Below are 9,842 nucleotides of genomic sequence, written 5' to 3' on the forward strand. Positions count from 1 at the left end.
GAGTGCCGTGTCCCTCCTGTCTACTTGGATCCCTGGGAGGAAACCGGCGTTCAGCGTAACCCTAGCCTTCCGCTGTTATGGCGACAGCGTCAGATGCGTTCTCATCGTCCAACCGAGCCCCTCAAGGCAAGGCGGATGACGATTTTGGGGACTTCTTTGAGAAACTTGATCTTCATGATGAGGAATTTGAGGATGTGGTAGTTGAGGAGGAGGCACCTGAGCTGTTGGAGGAAATTCGCTGGCTGGCCCTTGCTAGGGTTCATACAACAAAGAACTTCAGTCAATCTGCTTTTTTCAAGGACATGCGGACGGCATGGAATACAACACAGCCGGTTCGCTTCCGTCCGATAGGATCGCACTTGTTTGTGGTCCAAGCTTCATGCCTAGGTGATTGGGATCGTATCATGTCCGACGGTCCATGGTTATTCCGCAATATGGCTGTTCTTCTCGAGCCCTATGATGGTTTTACGGATGCGGATGAAGTGCCAATGGTACATATGCCAATCTGGTTGCAGATACATAAGTTACCAGATGGTTACTGCAGGGAAGATTTGATTGGAAAATTACTTAGATCGGCCGGGCAGATCCTTGAAACTAGAATCACTGGCAATTCTAGAGGGGACTATGTCCGTGTTAGAGTGAAGCATGATATTACAAAGCCTCTAACAAAGTTCGTGAGTATTGTCAAGGGGATGAATCGGAAAGTCTATGCAGTTCGTTACGAGAAGCTGGCCAAATTCTGCAATGCCTGTGGCATCATTGGCCATGATCACAAGGAGTGTGGTACGGGAATCTTTGCTGAAAAGGATCTCAAGTTTGGGAATTATCTGTATGCTGATTCCCCGTCGCGTACACGGTCTGACTGGGAACCAAATCGGGGTGATAGGAGGTTTGGTTCTGGAGCTCAAATACCACCGACCACACAGGAAAATAAGGTGGATAATGAGTTAAAGGATACAGCTTCTAGCCCGATCAAGATATCAATGATCCGGGATATGGAGGTGGAGAAATCCTCCCGTAAAAGACTGAATATGGAAGAGGATTTGTTAGGGACTAAGGCTGCAAGCGTTCATACCCCTCAAGGGGAGTTGCTGCTATTAACTGATGGACAAGAGGGGGATGCAGAAGTGTCTCCTAGCAGTAGCAATAGCAGTAAGCGGTCTAAGATGGAGGGTGATAAATCAAACTCTGGAAACTTCTCGGCGGGCTCCCGGTCGGAGCACCGCCAGTCCCAATGAGTCACCTATTCTGGAACTGCCGGGGGGCAGGGAACCGCCGGACAGTTCAGGAAGTTGGGGCTCTTGTTAAAGCCCATTCCCCCAGATTTGTCTTCCTAGCTGAAACAAGGCAAACAAGTGCAAAGGTAGAGCATCTAAAGTGGAAGATAGGTCTGAAAGGTTTATGTGGTGTTGATGCTGAGGGTCTTGGAGGGGGTTTAGCATTATTCTGGGATGACACCATCCATGTAACGGTTCTGGACTCTTGCAAGAGGTATATTGATGTGAGTATTGTTGACCAAGGGTCTGGTAAGTCTTGGAGATCCACCTTTGTCTACGGAGAACCACGTGTGGAGCATTGACACCGTATGTGGGAGCATCTAATCAGGCTCAGGGCTATCTCAAACTTACCGTGGTTGGTCTGTGGTGATTTCAACGAAGCCCTGTGGCAGCATGAGCATTTTTCTAGAACAAATAGAAATGAAAACCAAATGGAGGCGTTTAGAGATACACTCTTCGTATGCGAACTGGTTGACTTGGGGTTCTTGGGTGCGCCATACACTTATGATAATGGCCATCATGGGAACGGTAATGTCCGAGTTCGTCTGGACCGGGCATGTGGAATAATGATTGGAGGGATGTGTTTCCGTATGCATGGGTGCAACATTTGGTCTCACCTCGGTCGGACCATTGTCCCTTATTGTTACACCTTGATGAGGTACAGGACCAGCGTCGGAGAGGTCAACAAAGATATGAAATTATGTGGGAGAGGGATAGTAGACTCCCCGAGGTGATTGCAAAATCGTGGGCTAAGGTTAGGCCGGGTGGTGATCTTGGGGATGTTGCCTCAGCTCTTAAATCGGTGCTGTATGACCTACGTAAATGGAGTAAGGAAAATTTTGGACATGTGGAGAAACAGATTGCAGCACTAAGGCAAGAACTAGAATCATTACAAGCATCTTGTGCTGATCGTTTGTTGATTAGGAAGAAAATGGAAGAGCTGGATGAACTACTCTACAGAGAGGAAATGATGTGGCTCCAGCGCAGCCGCATTACCTGGTTAAAAGAAGGTGACCGGAATACTCAATACTTCCATCGCCAGGCAGTGTGGTGGGCAAGGAGGAATAATATTAGAAGACTGCAGAAGGAGGATGGGTCGTGGTGCTATGCACCTACTAAGATGGAACGTATGGCTGCATCGTACTTCCAGGAGTTGTATAAGAAGGATCCCACCCTTTCCCCTGAGATTGTATTGGATCAGATCGTACCCAAGGTCACGAATGATATGAACGAGAGCTTATTGGCGCCATTTTCTGATAAGGAGATCGCGGATGCATTGTTCCAGATCGGTCCTTTAAAGGCACCCGGTCCAGACGGCTTGCCTTCAAGGTTCTATCAAAGAAATTGGGGCTGTGTAAAGGAGGAAATTACAGCTGCGGTACGGAAGTTCTTTGACACAGGGCACATGCCGCTTGGAGTGAATGAAACATCAATTGTATTAATACCAAAGATCCAACATCCTGTGTCTCTTAAGGATTTTCGGCCGATTTCGTTATGCAATGTGGTCTATAAGATTGTCTCAAAGTGTTTGGTAAATCGTCTCCGTTCACTTCTTACGGAGCTGATTTCTGAAAATCAAAGTGCGTTCATTCTGGGCCGTTTAATTTCAGATAATTCCATCATCGCCTTCGAATGTATCCACCATATTCAGTCCTCATCCCGAGATGTTGATTTTTGTGCATACAAGTTGGATCTATCGAAGGCGTATGACCGTGTTGATTGGGACTTTCTGGAGCGTGCGCTATTGAGATGGGGTTTTGCTACCCAGTGGGTATCTCTGGTCATGCAATGCGTGCATTCAGTGAGATTTTCAGTAAAATTCAATGGGCGTCTCTTGGAGCAGTTTTCACCTTCTCGAGGTTTGCGTCAAGGTGACCCTCTGTCACCCTTTTTATTCCTCTTTGTCGCTGACGCTTTTATCTGCTCTGCTTCATAATGCTGTCCAAACAAGAGGACTGGAGGCCATAAAGATATGTAGAAGAGCTCCGGCCATTTCACACTTATTGTTTGCTGATGACTCCCTACTTTTCTTCCGGGCAACTACGGATCAGGCGATGATCGTTAAGGATGTTTTGAAGACTTATGCTTCATCTACGGGTCAACTTATTAACCCCTCGAAGTGCTCCATCCTGTTTTCTGACAGTTGTCCGGATCCAGTAGCTGTTGGTGTTAAACAAGTCTTGGGTGTGGTACAAGAAGAGTTTGAACCAAAGTACTTGGGCCTCCCGGTCCCGGAAGGAAGAATGCATAAAGGACGTTTTGAGTCCTTGCAGTCCAGGTTGTGCAAAAGATTAGTTGAATGGAGTGAAAGGTATTCCTCTTATGCAAGTAAGGAGGTTTTAATCAAATCTATCGCCCAAGCGCTTCCAGTTTATGTCATGAGTATATTCAAGCTGCCCTTCTCTGTCTGTAACGATCTTACAAAAATGATGAGACAATATTGGTGGGGGGTGGAAAACGGGAAGAGGAAGATGGCTTGGGTGGCCTGGGACAAGCTGTTGCTGCCGAAGGAAAAAGGGGGGTTGGGTTTCCGGGACATGAGAGCCTATAACCAGGCTTTGCTCGCTAAGCAAGCGTGGAGGCTCATCACAGCCCCGGAGTCGCTCTGTGCACGACTCCTCTGTGCGAAATATTACCCGAATGGGAGTCTAGTGGATACGGTGTTCCCTAGCAATGGCTCGGCGGTGTGGAAAGGAATTGAACATGGTCTGGAGTTAGTGAAAAAAGGTATGATTTGGCGTGTGGGTAATGGTGAACATATACGAGTTTGGAGGGACCCTTGGATCCCTCGAGGGCCTCCATACAAGCCAATTCTGCCGAAAAGGAACTGCCGTCTGAGTAGAGTTTCGGAGTTCCTAGATGACCATGGTTACTGGCGTCTTGACCTTTTGCAACAATACTTTTGTCAGCCAGATATAGACTCAATATTGAGGATTAGGACATCCTCACGGCAGCAGGAAGATTTTGTATCTTGGCCATGGGATATCTCCGGTCATCTTACAGTGAAAAGTGCTTACAATTTTGCTATGTCAGACCACTATGACCATTTTTGTCCGGGGGCTTCTAGTACGGCATCTTCTGGGTCTCGATCCTCATGGAAATTAGTGTGGGGTGCAGCAGTTCCACCAAAGTTGAAACATTTTGCATGGCAGTTAGCCTCAGGATCGCTGCCAACAAATGAGGAGAAGAACAGGAGACACATGGGGACAAGTGGATACTGCAGGTTATGTGATCGTGAAAAGGAATCATCATTCCATGCGCTTTTGCTGTGCACTAATGCAGCTAATTTGTGGGATACTATAAGCACTCACTGTCCGCTTCCAAAACGAACGGATATTATATGTACAGGTGACGAATGGATCTTTCATCTCCTAGCAGGTTCACATGAGCATGTTCGTAGCAGAATCATAATGGTGTTGTGGCGCAGCTGGTTCCTCCGTAATGAAATAGAGCACGGGAGATCCATTCCACCGATAGAAGTGTCCTGCTCCTTTTTGGCTAGCTACTACAATACCTATAATCAGATTTCATTGAGTGTGGAGGAGATCATAAAAGGTAAAGCACCAGTGCTGTCAGATTCACTAGTGGCACAAGTACAGCCGAAGCCTATTTCAGAAGGGAAATCGTGGCCAAAACCTCCGGTTGGAGCGCTGGCTCTATCGGTAGACGGATCATATAATGTTTCTGATGGTTCAGCGGGATCCGGCATGATCCTACGAGATGAGAAAGGTGGAGTGATATTTGCTGCGTATCGAAAAAATTTCCGCTGTAATGAGGCTCTCGAGGCTGAACTTCAAGCGATGGCGGAGGGGCTCAAGCTGGCAAAGGAGCATTCTTCGGCTACAATCCTCATTCAGTCGGATTGTGCAGTGGCACTCAAGGCGCTTTCAGATGATTCTCTACAAAGGTCAGCGTACGGCCAGCTGGTTAGTGATATTAAGTACTATATGAATGGTAGGATTGTTATTCCTGTTAAAATTCTTCGTGAACAGAACAGAGTTGCAGATTGTTTAACGAACTATGGGAGAGGCGGGGATAGCACAGCTTGTTGGCTGGGGCGTTCCCCCCCCGTGTGTCAGTGATTTAGTCGCTGAAGATTGTAAGTCTGTCAATTTGGAATAAAATCCTATGATTCCCCGCAAAAAAAAAAGTGTAGCCGGCTTGATCTATTCCATCGTACAAAAATTGACATGTGTATAGCACTGTTCATGTCCTAATTACAGATAACTGTACCCGCAAAAAAAGTACATAGTATAACTGAACAAGCATTCATTAGTTTTGTGGGGATTCCGGCCTTTTGTGTTGGGCTTTGTTTTTAGTGGAATACCTCGAACCAAGCTTTGGACATGTTTTGAGTGTATATGGTTTCTCCCTGTTAGTAGTGCATTTAGATTTCCCCGCAATAAGGGACAGATCTTTGATAAAAACAATAAAGCGACAGATTGTAATTACGCAAATACAGAGATACTCCAATATACTATTTTTTGACTTTCCATGCCATACCATCAGTGGTTAAAATAATATATATTTCATTGTTACTATTTTTTACTGTATAGTTCTTCTCCTATACGCTGCAACAAATTCCCGCTGCAACGCGAAGGGTATTATCTAGTTTTTATATATGATAAGTACAAAATTGTGAAAAAAATCTCATCGAAGGTTATTGAATTATCTTGATTGAGAAATCAAATAAAAGAATACATAGTGATGTATAAGGTTCGATGAAAAACCGAGGGAGCGGTGGATAATTACGCTTCATTGAAGATTAGGAAAATATTATTTACTTAACATAAAATCTGAAGTATTTCAATAGTTCAAAGGAATTTCAGAATATATTATTTGAAGAGTTCAAATATTTTTTTACTGAAGATAAGGATCATTATGAAAAAAGATAAAGTGATTCTTCAATACTAAAGAAAAATATCTGAGTCATAAGTTTAGCAAAACACTCGAATAATTGTGGAATTATTTTATTACCAATATGCTTTTATAATATTTGGGGTATAATTGAAAATACAAGATATACACTAAACAGAGCACCACATATTAGCCTGGTTAATAGAAACCATATAAGTTATGGAGTTTATAAACCAGATAAATGTTAAATTGTAGGATATCTCAAAAACATGACTTGAATTCCTTCCATCACTAGTACAAAAAGGCCCATTTGTCCTGGTTTGTAAGGCCCATTTGTCCCGATTCGGGAACCGGGACTAAAGGGTGGGTACTAAAGCCCAATACCTTATGTCCCAGTTCTTATACCAACCGGGACAGATGGGGCTCCACGTGGCCACTGCGGCTTGCTCAGGCAGGGGGGCCTTTTGTCCCGGTTGGTAGCACCAACCGGGATCAATAAGCGTCCACGCGTCAGCAGTTCAGGGGCTAGGGTTTTTGTTTTTTTCTAGGGGGGGGGGGGGGTTGGGGGTTGTGTGGGATTTTGTAGGGTTAATTTAGGGGTTTCATATATTGTGTTACATAGCTAGTAGAGAGAAGTGTCCTCTCTTATCTCCGTGCTTGGTCGACGCTACGTACTATACGTATAGAGGAGACTCGACACGCTAGCTAGTAAGCAAATGAAGGAAACCATTAAGTACAAAAGATCGTCATGAACATAAACAGAGAGAAGTGATCGACCTCTCCTTCTACGAGAGATTGGTCGAACAACAAGTTTTCGTATATCTATCCGACGCTATATATATATACAATGTAAGATCTGTTACAATCCCCTATCATCTCAACTCAAGTTTCACATGGTATTCTCCGGCTTTATTGATGACGTGGTCAAGAAAGAATCCCGCCAATTCCTCTTGAATTGCTTTCATGCGATCTTGTGGTAGGAGTTCATCCCGCATCTGCCATACTTAATTTGAAGAAGGGGGTCAATATGTATATATGAATGAAACTTAACACAAATGATGGTAATAAAATGAAATTGTGAATATTATTTTTTACGCACTTCATATTGTTTTTTAGAGTAGCCCCGCTTATTCTTGGCTGTCGCGTTGTAGATGAACTCGCAAACGTAGTATCCACAGTAATTATTCCCGGGTTCCTACCACAAGCACTTTACGAAAAATAGAGGCCAATTAAACTGATAATGAAGCATTATAAATGGCATTGATGAAAGTAGCTAGAATCAAAGGGAGATGTGCGGAACTAGCTAGCTAGTAGTACTTACTTTCGGGTATGTCCATCACAACTCCCTCGGCAGTCCCCGAGCTTGTGCGATGAATAATTTCCAAACCCTGCGAGACAAAGAAAACAATTATTTGATATCAGGAAATGAACAAAGTTGTCGAGATGGTGCGATAATGATCGATTGAACTTACTTCTCGAGCATTTTAGACATGTCCGCATAGTCCTCGGGACCTTTTCGTCTCGAGTCTAAGACGGTTACTAGTCCCTTCTCAAGCTTAATCTCTAGGAGAATATAGTGGAAACTGCGCACGCATGCATAACTCATCGATTACATTACTACAACCTCGAGTAATAAGGGAAACCGAATATGCACAAGACAGTAACCCTCACTTGAAGTTGTAAGGAAAGAGTATTTTATCTTTGTTTTGATTTATTACCAACGATCGTAGCAAGTTGGCCTCAGTTTCTTTGGCATGAAATTTAGCTGTAAATTCATATATGAGATTTGTGTTAATGAAACCAATATCATAGATTTCTGCTTTTCTGCATTCGACGGTCTTCAATCTGCATAATATAGTGAGGATAATTATATATACATGCAATGAAAGAGCTGACCTATATATAGAGACTTAATGACAGAAATAGTACTTACAGACAGTAGCAAGTGACCGTTAATTTATCGAGGGCCTTTTGATTGAAAAACTGGAAGAACTCCTCAAATGGAATAGACAACAGATCAATTCCAACGAGGTCGTGCTCCTCTTTAACTCTCAGCGTCAAAGTATCCTTCCAAGACTCTCTACAGGTTTTCATGTACCAATCATGGAATCTTCACATCATCGTTGTTAGAGGAGGACTTCCATCTTTGACGAGAGGCTTCCCGTACTGGTGTTTGTGTTCCTCCACCTCCATTGTATCAAAATGTGCATCGTTGGGCAAGTAATCTCCAAGATTGGTACCGGGCACCATCCCCGGATGATTAGCGACGATATCACTAGACACCTTGAGCGGGGCGCACGATTGGTTCACTTGTTCGCCGAGCTGGGGAATTTTCTTCCCACTTCTTCGTTCTGCTAACCTTTGATCACTACAACTACTTCAAGACCGCTCCCCTTCGATATATGACCTTTCAATAATGCGCTCATAGTTGGTTTTCGGCGGAGACGGTTGTGGTTTCTTCAGGGCATCGATAGTGTGCTTTGCTTTCGCCGGATCTATCTTTTCCTCTGGAGGTGGATTGTTTCTTAGCTCTTTGCGTTTCAAGGAAGTCCCTCACCTGGGCTTGATAGATCTCCGCGTTTTCCTTCTCGGTCATCTTGTATGGTAACTTCTCTAGAGGCTTGAGAGATGGACCGAATCTGTATTGCCTCCGGCCTCTGGCTGTACTGCTAGACGCCAGAGAAGACGGAGCGGCTGCGGCTCTCTTCTTTCCATGCTTACGAGGCGGAGCAGAAGGACTACGATGCGCTAGAGTAGCCGGAGCGGCGGCGGCTCTCTTCCGCAGTTGCTGACTAGGCGGAGGAGGAGGTGGGCTGCTCGGACGCGCCGGCGCAGGCGGAGAAGGAGGCGGAGTGCCGCCACGCGCCGGAGAAGGAGGCGGAGTGCCCTGATCACTCGCCGGAGGAGGAGGCGGAGTGCCCTGACTTGCCGGGAACATATTGTGTAGAAATACGGGGCCCAGAATGACAATCTCGTCAACTAGATGAACTAGGACGTGCGTCATGATATTGAAGAAGGATGGTGGGAACACCAGCTCGAAACTGACAAGACATTGCGCCACATCACTCCTTAGCCCTGGTAGGATTTCTGGATCGATCACCTTCTGAGAGATTGCATTAAGGAATGCACATAGCTTCACAATGGCTAATCGAATGTTTTCCGGTAGAAGCCCCCTCAATGCAACCGGAAGCAGTTACGTCATAATCACGTGGCAGTCATGAGACTTTAGGTTCTGGAACTTTTTCTTGGCCATATTTATTATTCCCTTTATATTCGACGAGAAGCCAGATAGTACCTTCATACGGAGCAGGCATTCAAACAAGATTTCCTTCTCTTCTTTGGTAAGAGCATAGCTGGCAGGACCTTCATACTGCTTTGGAGGCATGCCATCTTTTTCGTGCAAACGCTGCAGGACCTCCCATGCCTCCAGTGTATCTTTTGTCTTCCCATACACGCCCAATAAGCCTAGCAGGTTCATGCAAAGGTTCTTCGTCACGTGCATCACGTCAATTGAAGAGCGGACCTCTAGGTCTTTCCAGTAGGGTAGGTCCCAAAATATAGATTTCTTCTTCCACATGAGTGCGCGTCCCTCAGCTTCATTCGAAACAGATATTCCTCCGGGACCCTTTCCAAAGATTACCTGTAAATCATTGACCATAGCAAGTACGTGATCACTGGTACGCATGGCGGGCTTCTTCCGGTGATTTG

This window comes from Triticum aestivum, chromosome 6A (assembly GCF_018294505.1).
Source record: "Triticum aestivum cultivar Chinese Spring chromosome 6A, IWGSC CS RefSeq v2.1, whole genome shotgun sequence".
NCBI classification, from domain to species: domain Eukaryota; kingdom Viridiplantae; phylum Streptophyta; class Magnoliopsida; order Poales; family Poaceae; genus Triticum; species Triticum aestivum.